General features: G+C 41.2%; 22 non-coding genes across 22 annotated transcripts; all 22 read left to right on the top strand.

Annotated features, from left to right (window-relative positions):
• Positions 1–172: 172 nt before the first annotated feature.
• TRNAE-UUC (transfer RNA glutamic acid (anticodon UUC)) lies at positions 173–244 on the top strand. The gene has a single exon. It is a non-coding gene; the product is annotated as a tRNA-Glu (tRNA).
• Positions 245–2,035: 1,791 nt separating this feature from the next.
• Positions 2,036–2,107, top strand: TRNAG-UCC (transfer RNA glycine (anticodon UCC)). Its single transcript has one exon. It is a non-coding gene; the product is annotated as a tRNA-Gly (tRNA).
• Positions 2,108–2,259: 152 nt separating this feature from the next.
• TRNAY-GUA (transfer RNA tyrosine (anticodon GUA)) lies at positions 2,260–2,342 on the top strand. Its single transcript is given in 2 exon segments — positions 2,260–2,296; positions 2,303–2,342. It is a non-coding gene; the product is annotated as a tRNA-Tyr (tRNA).
• A 1,610-nt stretch (positions 2,343–3,952) lies between these two features.
• On the top strand, positions 3,953–4,024 carry TRNAG-UCC (transfer RNA glycine (anticodon UCC)). Its single transcript has one exon. It is a non-coding gene; the product is annotated as a tRNA-Gly (tRNA).
• Positions 4,025–4,176: 152 nt separating this feature from the next.
• On the top strand, positions 4,177–4,262 carry TRNAY-GUA (transfer RNA tyrosine (anticodon GUA)). Its single transcript is given in 2 exon segments — positions 4,177–4,213; positions 4,227–4,262. It is a non-coding gene; the product is annotated as a tRNA-Tyr (tRNA).
• A 301-nt stretch (positions 4,263–4,563) lies between these two features.
• Positions 4,564–4,635, top strand: TRNAE-UUC (transfer RNA glutamic acid (anticodon UUC)). The gene has a single exon. It is a non-coding gene; the product is annotated as a tRNA-Glu (tRNA).
• Positions 4,636–6,534: 1,899 nt separating this feature from the next.
• On the top strand, positions 6,535–6,606 carry TRNAG-UCC (transfer RNA glycine (anticodon UCC)). Its single transcript has one exon. It is a non-coding gene; the product is annotated as a tRNA-Gly (tRNA).
• A 152-nt stretch (positions 6,607–6,758) lies between these two features.
• Positions 6,759–6,844, top strand: TRNAY-GUA (transfer RNA tyrosine (anticodon GUA)). The gene is given in 2 exon segments: positions 6,759–6,795; positions 6,809–6,844. It is a non-coding gene; the product is annotated as a tRNA-Tyr (tRNA).
• Positions 6,845–8,325: 1,481 nt separating this feature from the next.
• On the top strand, positions 8,326–8,397 carry TRNAG-UCC (transfer RNA glycine (anticodon UCC)). Its single transcript has one exon. It is a non-coding gene; the product is annotated as a tRNA-Gly (tRNA).
• Positions 8,398–8,549: 152 nt separating this feature from the next.
• On the top strand, positions 8,550–8,635 carry TRNAY-GUA (transfer RNA tyrosine (anticodon GUA)). The gene is given in 2 exon segments: positions 8,550–8,586; positions 8,600–8,635. It is a non-coding gene; the product is annotated as a tRNA-Tyr (tRNA).
• Positions 8,636–8,936: 301 nt separating this feature from the next.
• TRNAE-UUC (transfer RNA glutamic acid (anticodon UUC)) lies at positions 8,937–9,008 on the top strand. The gene has a single exon. It is a non-coding gene; the product is annotated as a tRNA-Glu (tRNA).
• A 1,786-nt stretch (positions 9,009–10,794) lies between these two features.
• On the top strand, positions 10,795–10,866 carry TRNAG-UCC (transfer RNA glycine (anticodon UCC)). The gene has a single exon. It is a non-coding gene; the product is annotated as a tRNA-Gly (tRNA).
• Positions 10,867–11,005: 139 nt separating this feature from the next.
• TRNAY-GUA (transfer RNA tyrosine (anticodon GUA)) lies at positions 11,006–11,091 on the top strand. Its single transcript is given in 2 exon segments — positions 11,006–11,042; positions 11,056–11,091. It is a non-coding gene; the product is annotated as a tRNA-Tyr (tRNA).
• Positions 11,092–11,392: 301 nt separating this feature from the next.
• On the top strand, positions 11,393–11,464 carry TRNAE-UUC (transfer RNA glutamic acid (anticodon UUC)). Its single transcript has one exon. It is a non-coding gene; the product is annotated as a tRNA-Glu (tRNA).
• Positions 11,465–13,255: 1,791 nt separating this feature from the next.
• On the top strand, positions 13,256–13,327 carry TRNAG-UCC (transfer RNA glycine (anticodon UCC)). Its single transcript has one exon. It is a non-coding gene; the product is annotated as a tRNA-Gly (tRNA).
• Positions 13,328–13,479: 152 nt separating this feature from the next.
• TRNAY-GUA (transfer RNA tyrosine (anticodon GUA)) lies at positions 13,480–13,565 on the top strand. Its single transcript is given in 2 exon segments — positions 13,480–13,516; positions 13,530–13,565. It is a non-coding gene; the product is annotated as a tRNA-Tyr (tRNA).
• Positions 13,566–13,866: 301 nt separating this feature from the next.
• Positions 13,867–13,938, top strand: TRNAE-UUC (transfer RNA glutamic acid (anticodon UUC)). The gene has a single exon. It is a non-coding gene; the product is annotated as a tRNA-Glu (tRNA).
• Positions 13,939–15,939: 2,001 nt separating this feature from the next.
• On the top strand, positions 15,940–16,025 carry TRNAY-GUA (transfer RNA tyrosine (anticodon GUA)). Its single transcript is given in 2 exon segments — positions 15,940–15,976; positions 15,990–16,025. It is a non-coding gene; the product is annotated as a tRNA-Tyr (tRNA).
• A 301-nt stretch (positions 16,026–16,326) lies between these two features.
• On the top strand, positions 16,327–16,398 carry TRNAE-UUC (transfer RNA glutamic acid (anticodon UUC)). The gene has a single exon. It is a non-coding gene; the product is annotated as a tRNA-Glu (tRNA).
• A 1,789-nt stretch (positions 16,399–18,187) lies between these two features.
• On the top strand, positions 18,188–18,259 carry TRNAG-UCC (transfer RNA glycine (anticodon UCC)). Its single transcript has one exon. It is a non-coding gene; the product is annotated as a tRNA-Gly (tRNA).
• Positions 18,260–18,398: 139 nt separating this feature from the next.
• On the top strand, positions 18,399–18,484 carry TRNAY-GUA (transfer RNA tyrosine (anticodon GUA)). The gene is given in 2 exon segments: positions 18,399–18,435; positions 18,449–18,484. It is a non-coding gene; the product is annotated as a tRNA-Tyr (tRNA).
• A 301-nt stretch (positions 18,485–18,785) lies between these two features.
• Positions 18,786–18,857, top strand: TRNAE-UUC (transfer RNA glutamic acid (anticodon UUC)). The gene has a single exon. It is a non-coding gene; the product is annotated as a tRNA-Glu (tRNA).
• Positions 18,858–20,588: the final 1,731 nt, after the last annotated feature.

Here is a 20,588-nt window from a genome sequence, read left to right on the forward strand (position 1 = left end):
AACTCTGACGCATCTCACAAAGATCATTGGAACAGGAACTCATGAACTGCAGCCGCGGACTGACTGGCATTACAGCTGTATTTTAAAATAAAAAGGTTCACCTCCTATAGGATCTGTGGATGCTCTGTCACATACACCATCCCATGTGGTGTGTGCAGTGTGGAGACACATATCCCATATGGTCTAGCGGTTAGGATTCCTGGCTTTCACCCAGGCGGCCCGGGTTCGACTCCCGGTATGGGAAGCTAGTTTTTATTGGAACCCTTTGTTGCTAGTTGGTCAAATCAAATAGCATTAATCATATTCCCCAACATCTAAAGCGCTCACCTTACCTGAATAGCCACCTCAAAATACTGGGGCAGATTCCTTACCTCTTTGGGCTGGTCAAGGAACATCAGAAACGGGAGGAATAGATTAGAGAGATTATATAAAAAGCAACAGGAGGAAAGATAATGAAAATGGAGAGATTAAAGAAAAGGAGTATAGATTAAAGAAAAGAGGAGAGGAAGTGACAAAAGGTAGCGGTAAAGAAAAAGTGGACAAACAGGGAGAGGTAAAGAGAAAGGTTTGGGAGATAAAGAGAACAAAGATAGATGAAGAGGAAAAGGGAGACATAATGCCAATGTCTGTCTAGGGAGATGGTCGACTATGTGCTTGATTTTATACACCTGTTAGCAATGGATGTGGCTGAAATACCTAAACTCAATAATTAGGGGTGTCCACATCCTTTCATAAAGTGTATATGTTTTATATGTAATATGTATAATTTGTCCCTTCAGAAAATTATGTAAAGGAAACTGTCACTGCGGGAAAAGTGAATTACACCGGACAAATTTATGGTAAAACCTGATCATACTGCTCTTGTTCTCAGGGCAGCCCCATCACCATGAGATGGGCATAAAGGGATCAAGTATTATATCTTCTATATCTGATGATTGCTGGAGGAAGGGTGGAATTCCTGAAACTGCCAGTGCTGCTTAGTTATCCCCAGTCTGGCCACCGACAACTTACAGGTAACTATCCGTACGAATCACAAAACAGGTGTATTTATAACAACATTACATTGTATGTATAGATTTTATAGCACCACAATATACTGACCAGGTATTTCATTTTATAGTTATAGTGAGTTCTGCATCAGGTTCAAACATATCATGGAAAAATCATCTCAAAATCCAAATTACAAACAAGAAAAACAAAGGAATACACTAAAGCAACAAAGCAAAAAGTATGTGAAGCACCAGTCATTTACCTGAAAGAAAGACATCAGTAGATTGACCACCATTTTCTTGACTAGGCCAAGACCTAGGGCAACAGCACCACCTTCTGGTACAAAACTGAGGAGCAGATTGCCCTCTTTGGTGATGAATCATCGGTTCTGTATTTTAAATGGGAATAATGATAAGAAGTGTTTCTACCCAGTTTCGAACCGGGGACCTTTGTCGCGTGAGGCAAATGGTACAACCGCTACGCTAAAGAAGCTTAAGTGCAGAAATAAGCCAGGCCAGAGAAGAGGATCGGACCAAGGCAGAAGATGACAATTTTTAACATTTCCTGAAGGTCGGCCAGATTTCTAAATGTTCTGATGAAACATTCCATATTCCACATAAAACTAAATTCTGCTAAAGGCTGAAAAATGACACAATAACATCTACATATGCAGAACTCCTAAAACCACCCATGTAGCAGATCTATCGGGCTCTGTGAAAACTGGTTCCACACTTCTTTTACCTTCGTTGTATATCAGACTGGATCTAACTCACATTATCCTAAAACTCAAGGGTCACAAAACCCAGCCTTTCCCAGGACATCATCAGCAGGGTTCATTTTTATGAAATTAAAGAAAACGTTACGCAACCTCCATAGAAAGTGAGCATCCTCTGAGTGCTGCTGAGTCTGAGCTCCGGGATATGACATCATTTCCCACAAACAAAAAATGGCTTTGGAAAAAAACGGAAGGAAAATGTTTTTTTTTTCTTATGGTTTTTTTTCCGGACCTTCCCATCTCTAGATTAAAAGCCTGTCTCTCTGTCCAGCGTTGGTGGTATAGTGGTGAGCATAGCTGCCTTCCAAGCAGCTGACCCGGGTTCGATTCCCGGCCAACGCAAAAATTGATTTTTACACATCCGGGTCTATTCAGTAAGTTTCAAGCCGTTTACAATGTTAACCCTTCAACTTGATGTAGCTTGTAACACGCATTGTTGGTGAGTGAGGGGCTGCTCCAGGTACAGTCAGCATGGACAGCACACTGAAGCACGACCTTCGATAGCTCAGCTGGTAGAGCGGAGGACTGTAGAAAATAATCTGACCTTAGGTCGCTGGTTCGATTCCGGCTCGAAGGAAGCTTTATATTTTTGTGAGACGGGAAAAAAAATGGTAGGTTGATCCTACAGAGTGAAGAGTGGACTTTAGGTGCGAATTCCGTGGTCAGCAAAAGGACCACTTTATCTGGGAAGATCTAACGAAACTATAACTCTGACGCATCTCACAAAGATCATTGGAACAGGAACTCATGAACTGCAAGGGAGACATAATGCCAATGTCTGTCTAGGGAGATGGTCGACTATGTGCTTGATTTTATACACCTGTTAGCAATGGATGTGGCTGAAATACCTAAACTCAATAATTAGGGGTGTCCACATCCTTTCATAAAGTGTATATGTTTTATATGTAATATGTATAATTTGTCCCTTCAGAAAATTATGTAAAGGAAACTGTCACTGCGGGAAAAGTGAATTACACCGGACAAATTTATGGTAAAACCTGATCATACTGCTCTTGTTCTCAGGGCAGCCCCATCACCATGAGATGGGCATAAAGGGATCAAGTATTATATCTTCTATATCTGATGATTGCTGGAGGAAGGGTGGAATTCCTGAAACTGCCAGTGCTGCTTAGTTATCCCCAGTCTGGCCACCGACAACTTACAGGTAACTATCCGTATGAATCACAAAACAGGTGTATTTATAACAACATTACATTGTATGTATAGATTTTATAGCACCACAATATACTGACCAGGTATTTCATTTTATAGTTATAGTGAGTTCTGCATCAGGTTCAAACATATCATGGAAAAATCATCTCAAAATCCAAATTACAAACAAGAAAAACAAAGGAATACACTAAAGCAACAAAGCAAAAAGTATGTGAAGCACCAGTCATTTACCTGAAAGAAAGACATCAGTAGATTGACCACCATTTTCTTGACTAGGCCAAGACCTAGGGCAACAGCACCACCTTCTGGTACAAAACTGAGGAGCAGATTGCCCTCTTTGGTGATGAATCATCGGTTCTGTATTTTAAATGGGAATAATGATAAGAAGTGTTTCTACCCAGTTTCGAACCAGGGACCTTTGTCGCGTGAGGCAAACGGTACAACCGCTACGCTAAAGAAGCTTAAGTGCAGAAATAAGCCAGGCCAGAGAAGAGGATCGGACCAAGGCAGAAGATGACAATTTTTAACATTTCCTGAAGGTCGGCCAGATTTCTAAATGTTCTGATGAAACATTCCATATTCCACATAAAACTAAATTCTGCTAAAGGCTGAAAAATGACACAATAACATCTACATATGCAGAACTCCTAAAACCACCCATGTAGCAGATCTATCGGGCTCTGTGAAAACTGGTTCCACACTTCTTTTACCTTCGTTGTATATCAGACTGGATCTAACTCACATTATCCTAAAACTCAAGGGTCACAAAACCCAGCCTTTCCCAGGACATCATCAGCAGGGTTCATTTTTATGAAATTAAAGAAAACGTTACGCAACCTCCATAGAAAGTGAGCATCCTCTGAGTGCTGCTGAGTCTGAGCTCCGGGATATGACATCATTTCCCACAAACAAAAAATGGCTTTGGAAAAAAACGGAAGGAAAATGTTTTTTTTTTCTTATGTTTTTTTTTCCGGACCTTCCCATCTCTAGATTAAAAGCCTATCTCTCTGTCCAGCGTTGGTGGTATAGTGGTGAGCATAGCTGCCTTCCAAGCAGTTGACCCGGGTTCGATTCCCGGCCATCGCAAAAATTGATTTTTACACATCCGGGTCTATTCAGTAAGTTTCAAGCCGTTTACAATGTTAACCTTTCAACTTGATGTAGCTTGTAACACGCGTTGTTGGTGAGTGAGGGGCTGCTCCAGGTACAGTCAGCATGGACAGCACACTGAAGCATGACCTTCGATAGCTCAGCTGGTAGAGCGGAGGACTGTAGAAATTAATCGGACATCCTTAGGTCGCTGGTTCGATTCCGGCTCGAAGGAAGCTTTATATTTTTGTGAGACGGGAAAAAAAATGGTAGGTTGATCCTACAGAGTGAAGAGTGGACTTTAGGTGCGAATTCCGTGGTCAGCAAAAGGACCACTTTATCTGGGAAGATCTAAAGAAACTATAACTCTGACGCATCTCACAAAGATCATTGGAACAGGAACTCATGAACTGCAGCCGCGGACTGACAGGCATTACAGCTGTATTTTAAAATAAAAAGGTTCACCTCCTATAGGATCTGTGGATGCTCTGTCACATACACCATCCCATGTGGTGTGTGCAGGGTGGAGACACATATCCCATATGGTCTAGCGGTTAGGATTCCTGGTTTTCACCCAGGCGGCCCGGGTTCGACTCCCGGTATGGGAAGCTAGTTTTTATTGGAACCCTTTGTTGCTAGTTGGTCAAATCAAATAGCATTAATCATATTCCCCAACATCTAAAGCGCTCACCTTACCTGAATAGCCACCTCAAAATACTGGGGCAGATTCCTTACCTTTTTGGGCTGGTCAAGGAACATCAGAAACGGGAGGAATAGATTAGAGAGATTATATAAAAAGCAACAGGAGGAAAGATAATGAAAATGGAGAGATTAAAGAAAAGGAGGATAGATTAAAGAAAAGAGGAGAGGAAGTGACAAAAGGTAGCGGTAAAGAAAAAGTGGACAAACAGGGAGAGGTAAAGAGAAAGGGTTGGGAGATAAAGAGAACAAAGATAGATGAAGAGGAAAAGGGAGACATAATGCCAATGTCTGTCTAGGGAGATGGTCGACTATGTGCTTGATTTTATACACCTGTTAGCAATGGATGTGGCTGAAATACCTAAACTCAATAATTAGGGGTGTCCACATCCTTTCATAAAGTGTATATGTTTTATATGTAATATGTATAATTTGTCCCTTCAGAAAATTATGTAAAGGAAACTGTCACTGCGGGAAAAGTGAATTACACCGGACAAATTTATGGTAAAACCTGATCATACTGCTCTTGTTCTCAGGGCAGCCCCATCACCATGAGATGGGCATAAAGGGATCAAGTATTATATCTTCTATATCTGATGATTGCTGGAGGAAGGGTGGAATTCCTGAAACTGCCAGTGCTGCTTAGTTATCCCCAGTCTGGCCACCGACAACTTACAGGTAACTATCCGTACGAATCACAAAACAGGTGTATTTATAACAACATTACATTGTATGTATAGATTTTATAGCACCACAATATACTGACCAGGTATTTCATTTTACCGTTTGAAAAGGCAAACGGTACAACCGCTACGCTAAAGAAGCTTAAGTGTAGAAACAAGCCAGGCCAGAGAAGAGGATCGGACCAAGGCAGAAGATGACAATTTTTAACATTTCCTGAAGGTCGGCCAGATTTCTAAATGTTCTGATGAAACATTCCATATTCCACATAAAACTAAATTCTGCTAAAGGCTGAAAAATGACACAATAACATCTACATATGCAGAACTCCTAAAACCACCCATGTAGCAGATCTATCGGGCTCTGTGAAAACTGGTTCCACACTTCTTTTACCTTCGTTGTATATCAGACTGGATCTAACTCACATTATCCTAAAACTCAAGGGTCACAAAACCCAGCCTTTCCCAGGACATCATCAGCAGGGTTCATTTTTATGAAATTAAAGAAAACGTTACGCAACCTCCATAGAAAGTGAGAATCCTCTGAGTGCTGCTGAGTCTGAGCTCCGAGATATGACATCATTTCCCACAAACAGGGAAACAGGGAGGAAAATGGGAATAATGATAAGAAGTGTTTCTACCCAGTTTTGAACCGGGGACCTTTGTCGAAAAGGTAAACGGTACAACCGCTACGCTAAAGAAGCTTAAGTGCAAAAGCAAGCCAGGCCAGGGAAGAGGATCAGACCAAGGCAGAAGATGACAATTTTTAACATTTCCTGAAGGTCGGCCCGATTTCTAAATGTTCTGATGAAACATACCATATTCCACATAAAACTAAATTCTGCTAAAGGCTGAAAAATGACACAATAACATCTACATATGCAGAACTCCTAAAACCACCCATGTAGCAGATCTATCGGGCTCTGTGAAAACTGGTTCCACACTTCTTTTACCTTCGTTGTATATCAGACTGGATCTAACTCACATTATCCTAAAACTCAAGGGTCACAAAACCCAAACAAACAAAAAATGGCTTTGGAAAAAAACGGGAGGAAAATTTTTTTTTTTTCTTATGTTTTTTTTTCCGGACCTTCCCATCTCTAGATTAAAAGCCTATCTCTCTGTCCAGCGTTGGTGGTATAGTGGTGAGCATAGTTGCCTTCCAAGAAGTTGACCCGGGTTCGATTCCCGGCCAACGCAAAAATTGATTTTTACACATCCGGGTCTATTCAGTAAGTTTCAAGCCGTTTGCAATGTTAACCCTTCAACTTGATGTATCTTGTAACACGCATTGTTGGTGAGTGAGGGGCTGCTCCAGGTACAGTCAGCATGGACAGCCCACTGAAGCATGACCTTCGATAGCTCAGCTGGTAGAGCGGAGGACTGTAGAAAATAATCGGACATCCTTAGGTCGCTGGTTCGATTCCGGCTCGAAGGAAGCTTTATATTTTTGTGAGACGGGAAAAAAAATGGTAGGTTGATCCTACAGAGTGAAGAGTGGACTTTAGGTGCGAATTCCGTGGTCAGCAAAAGGACCACTTTATCTGGGAAGATCTAACGAAACTATAACTCTGACGCATCTCACAAAGATCATTGGAACAGGAACTCATGAACTGCAAGGGAGACATAATGCCAATGTCTGTCTAGGGAGATGGTCGACTATGTGCTTGATTTTATACACCTGTTAGCAATGGATGTGGCTGAAATACCTAAACTCAATAATTAGGGGTGTCCACATCCTTTCATAAAGTGTATATGTTTTATATGTAATATGTATAATTTGTCCCTTCAGAAAATTATGTAAAGGAAACTGTCACTGCGGGAAAAGTGAATTACACCGGACAAATTTATGGTAAAACCTGATCATACTGCTCTTGTTCTCAGGGCAGCCCCATCACCATGAGATGGGCATAAAGGGATCAAGTATTATATCTTCTATATCTGATGATTGCTGGAGGAAGGGTGGAATTCCTGAAACTGCCAGTGCTGCTTAGTTATCCCCAGTCTGGCCACCGACAACTTACAGGTAACTATCCGTATGAATCACAAAACAGGTGTATTTATAACAACATTACATTGTATGTATAGATTTTATAGCACCACAATATACTGACCAGGTATTTCATTTTATAGTTATAGTGAGTTCTGCATCAGGTTCAAACATATCATGGAAAAATCATCTCAAAATCCAAATTACAAACAAGAAAAACAAAGGAATACACTAAAGCAACAAAGCAAAAAGTATGTGAAGCACCAGTCATTTACCTGAAAGAAAGACATCAGTAGATTGACCACCATTTTCTTGACTAGGCCAAGACCTAGGGCAACAGCACCACCTTCTGGTACAAAACTGAGGAGCAGATTGCCCTCTTTGGTGATGAATCATCGGTTCTGTATTTTAAATGGGAATAATGATAAGAAGTGTTTCTACCCAGTTTCGAACCGGGGACCTTTGTCGCGTGAGGCAAACGGTACAACCGCTACGCTAAAGAAGCTTAAGTGCAGAAATAAGCCAGGCCAGAGAAGAGGATCGGACCAAGGCAGAAGATGACAATTTTTAACATTTCCTGAAGGTCGGCCAGATTTCTAAATGTTCTGATGAAACATTCCATATTCCACATAAAACTAAATTCTGCTAAAGGCTGAAAAATGACACAATAACATCTACATATGCAGAACTCCTAAAACCACCCATGTAGCAGATCTATCGGGCTCTGTGAAAACTGGTTCCACACTTCTTTTACCTTCGTTGTATATCAGACTGGATCTAACTCACATTATCCTAAAACTCAAGGGTCACAAAACCCAAACAAACAAAAAATGGCTTTGGAAAAAAACGGGAGGAAAATGTTTTTTTTTTCTTATGTTTTTTTTTCCGGACCTTCCCATCTCTAGATTAAAAGCCTATCTCTCTGTCCAGCGTTGGTGGTATAGTGGTGAGCATAGTTGCCTTCCAAGAAGTTGACCCGGGTTCGATTCCCGGCCAACGCAAAAATTGATTTTTACACATCCGGGTCTATTCAGTAAGTTTCAAGCCGTTTGCAATGTTAACCCTTTAACTTGATGTATCTTGTAACACGCATTGTTGGTGAGTGAGGGGCTGCTCCAGGTACAGTCAGCATGGACAGCCCACTGAAGCATGACCTTCGATAGCTCAGCTGGTAGAGCGGAGGACTGTAGAAAATAATCGGACATCCTTAGGTCGCTGGTTCGATTCCGGCTCGAAGGAAGCTTTATATTTTTGTGAGACGGTAAAAAAAATGGTAGGTTGATCCTACAGAGTGAAGAGTGGACTTTAGGTGCGAATTCCGTGGTCAGCAAAAGGACCACTTTATCTGGGAAGATCTAACGAAACTATAACTCTGACGCATCTCACAAAGATCATTGGAACAGGAACTCATGAACTGCAGCCGCGGACTGACTGGCATTACAGCTGTATTTTAAAATAAAAAGGTTCACCTCCTATAGGATCTGTGGATGCTCTGTCACATACACCATCCCATGTGGTGTGTGCAGTGTGGAGACACATATCCCATATGGTCTAGCGGTTAGGATTCCTGGCTTTCACCCAGGCGGCCCGGGTTCGACTCCCGGTATGGGAAGCTAGTTTTTATTGGAACCCTTTGTTGCTAGTTGGTCAAATCAAATAGCATTAATCATATTCCCCAACATCTAAAGCGCTCACCTTACCTGAATAGCCACCTCAAAATACTGGGGCAGATTCCTTACCTCTTTGGGCTGGTCAAGGAACATCAGAAACGGGAGGAATAGATTAGAGAGATTATATAAAAAGCAACAGGAGGAAAGATAATGAAAATGGAGAGATTAAAGAAAAGGAGTATAGATTAAAGAAAAGAGGAGAGGAAGTGACAAAAGGTAGCGGTAAAGAAAAAGTGGACAAACAGGGAGAGGTAAAGAGAAAGGTTTGGGAGATAAAGAGAACAAAGATAGATGAAGAGGAAAAGGGAGACATAATGCCAATGTCTGTCTAGGGAGATGGTCGACTATGTGCTTGATTTTATACACCTGTTAGCAATGGATGTGGCTGAAATACCTAAACTCAATAATTAGGGGTGTCCACATCCTTTCATAAAGTGTATATGTTTTATATGTAATATGTATAATTTGTCCCTTCAGAAAATTATGTAAAGGAAACTGTCACTGCGGGAAAAGTGAATTACACCGGACAAATTTATGGTAAAACCTGATCATACTGCTCTTGTTCTCAGGGCAGCCCCATCACCATGAGATGGGCATAAAGGGATCAAGTATTATATCTTCTATATCTGATGATTGCTGGAGGAAGGGTGGAATTCCTGAAACTGCCAGTGCTGCTTAGTTATCCCCAGTCTGGCCACCGACAACTTACAGGTAACTATCCGTACGAATCACAAAACAGGTGTATTTATAACAACATTACATTGTATGTATAGATTTTATAGCACCACAATATACTGACCAGGTATTTCATTTTATAGTTATAGTGAGTTCTGCATCAGGTTCAAACATATCATGGAAAAATCATCTCAAAATCCAAATTACAAACAAGAAAAACAAAGGAATACACTAAAGCAACAAAGCAAAAAGTATGTGAAGCACCAGTCATTTACCTGAAAGAAAGACATCAGTAGATTGACCACCATTTTCTTGACTAGGCCAAGACCTAGGGAAACAGCACCACCTTCTGGTACAAAACTGAGGAGCAGATTGCCCTCTTTGGTGATGAATCATCGGTTCTGTATTTTAAATGGGAATAATGATAAGAAGTGTTTCTACCCAGTTTTGAACTGGGGACCTTTGTCGAAAAGGTAAACGGTACAACCGCTACGCTAAAGAAGCTTAAGTGTAGAAACAAGCCAGGCCAGAGAAGAGGATCGGACCAAGGCAGAAGATGACAATTTTTAACATTTCCTGAAGGTCGGCCAGATTTCTAAATGTTCTGATGAAACATTCCATATTCCACATAAAACTAAATTCTGCTAAAGGCTGAAAAATGACACAATAACATCTACATATGCAGAACTCCTAAAACCACCCATGTAGCAGATCTATCGGGCTCTGTGAAAACTGGTTCCACACTTCTTTTACCTTCGTTGTATATCAGACTGGATCTAACTCACATTATCCTAAAACTCAAGGGTCACAAAACCCAGCCTTTCCCAGGACATCATCAGCAGGGTTCATTTTTATGAAATTAAAGAAAACGTTACGCAACCTCCATAGAAAGTGAGCATCCTCTGAGTGCTGCTGAGTCTGAGCTCTGGGATATGACATCATTTCCCACAAAAAGTGGCTTTGGAAAAAAACGGAAGGAAAATGTTTTTTTTTTCTTATGTTTTTTTTTCCGGACCTTCCCATCTCTAGATTAAAAGCCTATCTCTCTGTCCAGCGTTGGTGGTATAGTGGTGAGCATAGCTGCCTTCCAAGCAGTTGACCCGGGTTCGATTCCCGGCCAACACAAAAATTGATTTTTACACATCCCGGTCTATTCAGTAAGTTTCAAGCCGTTTGCAATGTTAACCCTTCTTGTAACACGCATTGTTGGTGAGTGAGGGGCTGCTCCAGGTACAGTCAGCATGGACAGCACACTGAAGCATGACCTTCGATAGCTCAGCTGGTAGAGCGGAGTACTGTAGAAAATAATCGGACATCCTTAGGTCGCTGGTTCGATTCCGGCTCGAAGGAAGCTTTATATTTTTGTGAGACGGGAAAAAAAATGGTAGGTTGATCCTACAGAGTGAAGAGTGGACTTTAGGTGCGAATTCCGTGGTCAGCAAAAGGACCACTTTATCTGGGAAGATCTAAAGAAACTATAACTCTGACGCATCTCACAAAGATCATTGGAACAGGAACTCATGAACTGCAGCCGCGGACTGACAGGCATTACAGCTGTATTTTAAAATAAAAAGGTTCACCTCCTATAGGATCTGTGGATGCTCTGTCACATACACCATCCCATGTGGTGTGTGCAGGGTGGAGACACATATCCCATATGGTCTAGCGGTTAGGATTCCTGGTTTTCACCCAGGCGGCCTGGGTTCGACTCCCAGTATGGGAAGCTAGTTTTTATTGGAACCCTTTGTTGCTAGTTGGTCAAATCAAATAGCATTAATCATATTCCCCAACATCTAAAGCGCTCACCTTACCTGAATAGCCACCTCAAAATACTGGGGCAGATTCCTTACCTTTTTGGGCTGGTCAAGGAACATCAGAAACGGGAGGAATAGATTAGAGAGATTATATAAAAAGCAACAGGAGGAAAGATAATGAAAATGGAGAGATTAAAGAAAAGGAGGATAGATTAAAGAAAAGAGGAGAGGAAGTGACAAAAGGTAGCGGTAAAGAAAAAGTGGACAAACAGGGAGAGGTAAAGAGAAAGGGTTGGGAGATAAAGAGAACAAAGATAGATGAAGAGGAAAAGGGAGACATAATGCCAATGTCTGTCTAGGGAGATGGTCGACTATGTGCTTGATTTTATACACCTGTTAGCAATGGATGTGGCTGAAATACCTAAACTCAATAATTAGGGGTGTCCACATCCTTTCATAAAGTGTATATGTTTTATATGTAATATGTAAAATTTGTCCCTTCAGAAAATTATGTAAAGGAAACTGTCACTGCGGGAAAAGTGAATTACACCGGACAAATTTATGGTAAAACCTGATCATACTGCTCTTGTTCTCAGGGCAGCCCCATCACCATGAGATGGGCATAAAGGGATCAAGTATTATATCTTCTATATCTGATGATTGCTGGAGGAAGGGTGGAATTCCTGAAACTGCCAGTGCTGCTTAGTTATCCCCAGTCTGGCCACCGACAACTTACAGGTAACTATCCGTACGAATCACAAAACAGGTGTATTTATAACAACATTACATTGTATGTATAGATTTTATAGCACCACAATATACTGACCAGGTATTTCATTTTATAGTTATAGTGAGTTCTGCATCAGGTTCAAACATATCATGGAAAAATCATCTCAAAATCCAAATTACAAACAAGAAAAACAAAGGAATACACTAAAGCAACAAAGCAAAAAGTATGTGAAGCACCAGTCATTTACCTGAAAGAAAGACATCAGTAGATTGACCACCATTTTCTTGACTAGGCCAAGACCTAGGGCAACAGCACCACCTTCTGGTACAAAACTGAGGAGCAGATTGCCCTCTTTGGTGATGAATCATCGGTTCTGTATTTTAAATGGGAATAATGATAAGAAGTGTTTCTACCCAGTTTCGAACCGGGGACCTTTGTCACGTGAGGCAAACGGTACAACCGCTACGCTAAAGAAGCTTAAGTGTGGAAATAAGCCAGGCCAGAGAAGAGGATCGGACCAAGGCAGAAGATGACAATTTTTAACATTTCCTGAAGGTCGGCCAGATTTCTAAATGTTCTGATGAAACATTCCATATTCCACATAAAACTAAATTCTGCTAAAGGCTGAAAAATGACACAATAACATCTACATATGCAGAACTCCTAAAACCACCCATGTAGCAGATCTATCGGGCTCTGTGAAAACTGGTTCCACACTTCTTTTACCTTCGTTGTATATCAGACTGGATCTAACTCACATTATCCTAAAACTCAAGGGTCACAAAACCCAGCCTTTCCCAGGACATCATCAGCAGGGTTCATTTTTATGAAATTAAAGAAAACGTTACGCAACCTCCATAGAAAGTGAGCATCCTCTGAGTGCTGCTGAGTCTGAGCTCCGGGATATGACATCATTTCCCACAAACAAAAAATGGCTTTGGAAAAAAACGGAAGGAAAATGTTTTTTTTTTCTTATGTTTTTTTTTCCGGACCTTCCCATCTCTAGATTAAAAGCCTATCTCTCTGTCCAGCGTTGGTGGTATAGTGGTGAGCATAGCTGCCTTCCAAGCAGTTGACCCGGGTTCGATTCCCGGCCATCGCAAAAATTGATTTTTACACATCCGGGTCTATTCAGTAAGTTTCAAGCCGTTTACAATGTTAACCTTTCAACTTGATGTAGCTTGTAACACGCGTTGTTGGTGAGTGAGGGGCTGCTCCAGGTACAGTCAGCATGGACAGCACACTGAAGCATGACCTTCGATAGCTCAGCTGGTAGAGCGGAGGACTGTAGAAATTAATCGGACATCCTTAGGTCGCTGGTTCGATTCCGGCTCGAAGGAAGCTTTATATTTTTGTGAGACGGGAAAAAAAATGGTAGGTTGATCCTACAGAGTGAAGAGTGGACTTTAGGTGCGAATTCCGTGGTCAGCAAAAGGACCACTTTATCTGGGAAGATCTAAAGAAACTATAACTCTGACGCATCTCACAAAGATCATTGGAACAGGAACTCATGAACTGCAGCCGCGGACTGACAGGCATTACAGCTGTATTTTAAAATAAAAAGGTTCACCTCCTATAGGATCTGTGGATGCTCTGTCACATACACCATCCCATGTGGTGTGTGCAGGGTGGAGACACATATCCCATATGGTCTAGCGGTTAGGATTCCTGGTTTTCACCCAGGCAGCCTGGGTTTGACTCCCAGTATGGGAAGCTAGTTTTTATTGGAACCCTTTGTTGCTAGTTGGTCAAATCAAATAGCATTAATCATATTCCCCAACATCTAAAGCGCTCACCTTACCTGAATAGCCACCTCAAAATACTGGGGCAGATTCCTTACCTCTTTGGGCTGGTCAAGGAACATCAGAAACGGGAGGAATAGATTAGAGAGATTATATAAAAAGCAACAGGAGGAAAGATAATGAAAATGGAGAGATTAAAGAAAAGGAGGATAGATTAAAGAAAAGAGGAGAGGAAGTGACAAAAGGTAGCGGTAAAGAAAAAGTGGACAAACAGGGAGAGGTAAAGAGAAAGGGTTGGGAGATAAAGAGAACAAAGATAGATGAAGAGGAAAAGGGAGACATAATGCCAATGTCTGTCTAGGGAGATGGTCGACTATGTGCTTGATTTTATACACCTGTTAGCAATGGATGTGGCTGAAATACCTAAACTCAATAATTAGGGGTGTCCACATCCTTTCATAAAGTGTATATGTTTTATATGTAATATGTATAATTTGTCCCTTCAGAAAATTATGTAAAGGAAACTGTCACTGCGGGAAAAGTGAATTACACCGGACAAATTTATGGTAAAACCTGATCATACTGCTCTTGTTCTCAGGGCAGCCCCATCACCATGAGATGGGCATAAAGGGATCAAGTATTATATCTTCTATATCTGATGATTGCTGGAGGAAGGGTGGAATTCCTGAAACTGCCAGTGCTGCTTAGTTATCCCCAGTCTGGCCACCGACAACTTACAGGTAACTATCCGTACGAATCACAAAACAGGTGTATTTATAACAACATTACATTGTATGTATAGATTTTATAGCACCACAATATACTGACCAGGTATTTCATTTTATAGTTATAGTGAGTTCTGCATCAGGTTCAAACATATCATGGAAAAATCATCTCAAAATCCAAATTACAAACAAGAAAAACAAAGGAATACACTAAAGCAACAAAGCAAAAAGTATGTGAAGCACCAGTCATTTACCTGAAAGAAAGACATCAGTAGATTGACCACCATTTTCTTGACTAGGCCAAGACCTAGGGCAACAGCACCACCTTCTGGTACAAAACTGAGGAGCAGATTGCCCTCTTTGGTGATGAATCATCGGTTCTGTATTTTAAATGGGAATAATGATAAGAAGTGTTTCTACCCAGTTTTGAACTGGGGACCTTTGTCGAAAAGGTAAACGGTACAACCGCTACGCTAAAGAAGCTTAAGTGTAGAAACAAGCCAGGCCAGAGAAGAGGATCGGACCAAAGCAGAAGATGACAATTTTTAACATTTCCTGAAGGTCGGCCAGATTTCTAAATGTTCTGATGAAACATTCCATATTCCACATAAAACTAAATTCTGCTAAAGGCTGAAAAATGACACAATAACATCTACATATGCAGAACTCCTAAAACCACCCATGTAGCAGATCTATCGGGCTCTGTGAAAACTGGTTCCACACTTCTTTTACCTTCGTTGTATATCAGACTGGATCTAACTCACATTATCCTAAAACTCAAGGGTCAAAAAACCCAGCCTTTCCCAGGACATCATCAGCAGGGTTCATTTTTATGAAATTAAAGAAAACGTTACGCAACCTCCATAGAAAGTGAGCATCCTCTGAGTGCTGCTGAGTCTGAGCTCTGGGATATGACATCATTTCCCACAAACAAAAAATGGCTTTGGAAAAAAACGGAAGGAAAATGTTTTTTTTTTCTTATGTTTTTTTTTCCGGACCTTCCCATCTCTAGATTAAAAGCCTATCTCTCTGTCCAGCGTTGGTGGTATAGTGGTGAGCATAGCTGCCTTCCAAGCAGTTGACCCGGCTTTGATTCTCGGCCAACGCAAAAATTGATTTTTACACATCCGGGTCTATTCAGTAAGTTTCAAGCCGTTTGCAATGTTAACCCTTCTTGTAACACGCATTGTTGGTGAGTGAGGGGCTGCTCCAGGTACAGTCAGCATGGACAGCACACTGAAGCATGACCTTCGATAGCTCAGCTGGTAGAGCGGAGGACTGTAGAAAATAATCGGACATCCTTAGGTCGCTGGTTCGATTCCGGCTCGAAGGAAGCTTTATATTTTTGTGAGACGGGAAAAAAAATGGTAGGTTGATCCTACAGAGTGAAGAGTGGACTTTAGGTGCGAATTCCGTGGTCAGCAAAAGGACCACTTTATCTGGGAAGATCTAAAGAAACTATAACTCTGACGCATCTCACAAAGATCATTGGAACAGGAACTCATGAACTGCAGCCGCGGACTGACAGGCATTACAGCTGTATTTTAAAATAAAAAGGTTCACCTCCTATAGGATCTGTGGATGCTCTGTCACATACACCATCCCATGTGGTGTGTGCAGGGTGGAGACACATATCCCATATGGTCTAGCGGTTAGGATTCCTGGTTTTCACCCAGGCGGCCCGGGTTCGACTCCCGGTATGGGAAGCTAGTTTTTATTGGAACCCTTTGTTGCTAGTTGGTCAAATCAAATAGCATTAATCATATTCCCCAACATCTAAAGCGCTCACCTTACCTGAATAGCCACCTCAAAATACTGGGGCAGATGCCTTACCTTTTTGGGCTGGTCAAGGAACATCAGAAACGGGAGGAATAGATTAGAGAGATTATATAAAAAGCAACAGGAGGAAAGATAATGAAAATGGAGAGAATAAAGAAAAGGAGGATAGATTAAAGAAAAGAGGAGAGGAAGTGACAAAAGGTAGCGGTAAAGAAAAAGTGGACAAACAGGGAGAGGTAAAGAGAAAGGGTTGGGAGATAAAGAGAACAAAGATAGATGAAGAGGAAAAGGGAGACATAATGCCAATGTCTGTCTAGGGAGATGGTCGACTATGTGCTTGATTTTATACACCTGTTAGCAATGGATGTGGCTGAAATACCTAAACTCAATAATTAGGGGTGTCCACATCCTTTCATAAAGTGTATATGTTTTATATGTAATATGTATAATTTGTCCCTTCAGAAAATTATGTAAAGGAAACTGTCACTGCGGGAAAAGTGAATTACACCGGACAAATTTATGGTAAAACCTGATCATACTGCTCTTGTTCTCAGGGCAGCCCCATCACCATGAGATGGGCATAAAGGGATCAAGTATTATATCTTCTATATCTGATGATTGCTGGAGGAAGGGTGGAATTCCTGAAACTGCCAGTGCTGCTTAGTTATCCCCAGTCTGGCCACCGACAACTTACAGGTAACTATCCGTACGAATCACAAAACAGGTGTATTTATAACAACATTACATTGTATGTATAGATTTTATAGCACCACAATATACTGACCAGGTATTTCATTTTATAGTTATAGTGAGTTCTGCATCAGGTTCAAACATATCATGGAAAAATCATCTCAAAATCCAAATTACAAACAAGAAAAACAAAGGAATACACTAAAGCAACAAAGCAAAAAGTATGTGAAGCACCAGTCATTTACCTGAAAGAAAGACATCAGTAGATTGACCACCATTTTCTTGACTAGGCCAAGACCTAGGGCAACAGCACCACCTTCTGGTACAAAACTGAGGAGCAGATTGCCCTCTTTGGTGATGAACCATCGGTTCTGTATTTTAAATGGGAATAATGATAAGAAGTGTTTCTACCCAGTTTTGAACCGCGGACCTTTGTCGAAAAGGTAAACGGTACAACCGCTACGCTAAAGAAGCTTAAGTGTAGAAACAAGCCAGGCCAGAGAAGAGGATCGGACAAAGGCAGAAGATGACAATTTTTAACATTTCCTGAAGGTCGGCCAGATTTCTAAATGTTCTGATGAAACATTCCATATTCCACATAAAACTAAATTCTGCTAAAGGCTGAAAAATGACACAATAACATCTACATATGCAGAACTCCTAAAACCACCCATGTAGCAGATCTATCGGGCTCTGTGAAAACTGGTTCCACACTTCTTTTACCTTCGTTGTATATCAGACTGGATCTAACTCACATTATCCTAAAACTCAAGGGTCACAAAACCCAGCCTTTCCCAGGACATCATCAGCAGGGTTCATTTTTATGAAATTAAAGAAAACGTTACGCAACCTCCATAGAAAGTGAGCATCCTCTGAGTGCTGCTGAGTCTGAGCTCCGGGATATGACATCATTTCCCACAAACAAAAAATGGCTTTGGAAAAAAACGGAAGGAAAATGTTTTTTTTTCTTATGTTTTTTTTTCCGGACCTTCCCATCTCTAGATTAAAAGCCTATCTCTCTGTCCAGCGTTGGTGGTATAGTGGTGAGCATAGCTGCCTTCCAAGCAGTTGACCCGGGTTCGATTCCCGCCCAACGCAAAAATTGATTTTTACACATCCGGGTCTATTCAGTAAGTTTCAAGCCGTTTGCAATGTTAACCCTTCTTGTAACACGCATTGTTGGTGAGTGAGGGGCTGCTCCAGGTACAGTCAGCATGGACAGCACACTGAAGCATGACCTCCGATAGCTCAGCTGGTAGAGCGGAGGACTGTAGAAATTAATCGGACATCCTTAGGTCGCTGGTTCGATTCCGGCTCGAAGGAAGCTTTATATTTTTGTGAGACGGGAAAAAAAATGGTAGGTTGATCCTACAGAGTGAAGAGTGGACTTTAGGTGCGAATTCCGTGGTCAGCAAAAGGACCACTTTATCTGGGAAGATCTAAAGAAACTATAACTCTGACGCATCTCACAAAGATCATTGGAACAGGAACTCATGAACTGCAGCCGCGGACTGACAGGCATTACAGCTGTATTTTAAAATAAAAAGGTTCACCTCCTATAGGATCTGTGGATGCTCTGTCACATACACCATCCCATGTGGTGTGTGCAGGGTGGAGACACATATCCCATATGGTCTAGCGGTTAGGATTCCTGGCTTTCACCCAGGCAGCCTGGGTTTGACTCCCAGTATGGGAAGCTAGTTTTTATTGGAACCCTTTGTTGCTAGTTGGTCAAATCAAATAGCATTAATCATATTCCCCAACATCTAAAGCGCTCACCTTACCTGAATAGCCACCTCAAAATACTGGGGCAGATTCCTTACCTCTTTGGGCTGGTCAAGGAACATCAGAAACGGGAGGAATAGATTAGAGAGATTATATAAAAAGCAACAGGAGGAAAGATAATGAAAATGGAGAGATTAAAGAAAAGGAGGATAGATTAAAGAAAAGAGGAGAGGAAGTGACAAAAGGTAGCGGTAAAGAAAAAGTGGACAAACAGGGAGATGTAAAGAGAAAGGGTTGGGAGATAAAGAGAACAAAGATAGATGAAGAGGAAAAGGGAGACATAATGCCAATGTCTGTCTAGGGAGATGGTCGACTATGTGCTTGATTTTATACACCTGTTAGCAATGGATGTGGCTGAAATACCTAAACTCAATAATTAGGGGTGTCCACATCCTTTCATAAAGTGTATATGTTTTATATGTAATATGTAAAATTTGTCCCTTCAGAAAATTATGTAAAGGAAACTGTCACTGCGGGAAAAGTGAATTACACCGGACAAATTTATGGTAAAACCTGATCATACTGCTCTTGTTCTCAGGGCAGCCCCATCACCATGAGATGGGCATAAAGGGATCAAGTATTATATCTTCTATATCTGATGATTGCTGGAGGAAGGGTGGAATTCCTGAAACTGCCAGTGCTGCTTAGTTATCCCCAGTCTGGCCACCGACAACTTACAGGTAACTATCCGTACGAATCACAAAACAGGTGTATTTATAACAACATTACATTGTATGTATAGATTTTATAGCACCACAATATACTGACCAGGTATTTCATTTTATAGTTATAGTGAGTTCTGCATCAGGTTCAAACATATCATGGAAAAATCATCTCAAAATCCAAATTACAAACAAGAAAAACAAAGGAATACACTAAAGCAACAAAGCAAAAAGTATGTGAAGCACCAGTCATTTACCTGAAAGAAAGACATCAGTAGATTGACCACCATTTTCTTGACTAGGCCAAGACCTAGGGCAACAGCACCACCTTCTGGTACAAAACTGAGGAGCAGATTGCCCTCTTTGGTGATGAATCATCGGTTCTGTATTTTAAATGGGAATAATGATAAGAAGTGTTTCTACCCAGTTTCGAACCGGGGACCTTTGTCACGTGAGGCAAACGGCACAACCGCTACGCTAAAGAAGCTTAAGTGTGGAAATAAGCCAGGCCAGAGAAGAGGATCGGACCAAGGCAGAAGATGACAATTTTTAACATTTCCTGAAGGTCGGCCAGATTTCTAAATGTTCTGATGAAACATTCCATATTCCACATAAAACTAAATTCTGCTAAAGGCTGAAAAATGACACAATAACATCTACATATGCAGAACTCCTAAAACCACCCATGTAGCAGATCTATCGGGCTCTGTGAAAACTGGTTCCACACTTCTTTTACCTTCGTTGTATATCAGACTGGATCTAACTCACATTATCCTAAAACTCAAGGGTCACAAAACCCAGCCTTTCCCAGGACATCATCAGCAGGGTTCATTTTTATGAAATTAAAGAAAACGTTACGCAACCTCCATAGAAAGTGAGCATCCTCTGAGTGCTGCTGAGTCTGAGCTCCGGGATATGACATCATTTCCCACAAACAAAAAATGGCTTTGGAAAAAAACGGAAGGAAAATGTTTTTTTTT

The sequence above is a fragment of the Sceloporus occidentalis genome, unplaced genomic scaffold, assembly GCF_023333645.1.
Source record: "Sceloporus occidentalis isolate IW3139 unplaced genomic scaffold, rSceOcc1.0.p SCAF_111, whole genome shotgun sequence".
Taxonomy (NCBI): domain Eukaryota; kingdom Metazoa; phylum Chordata; class Lepidosauria; order Squamata; family Phrynosomatidae; genus Sceloporus; species Sceloporus occidentalis.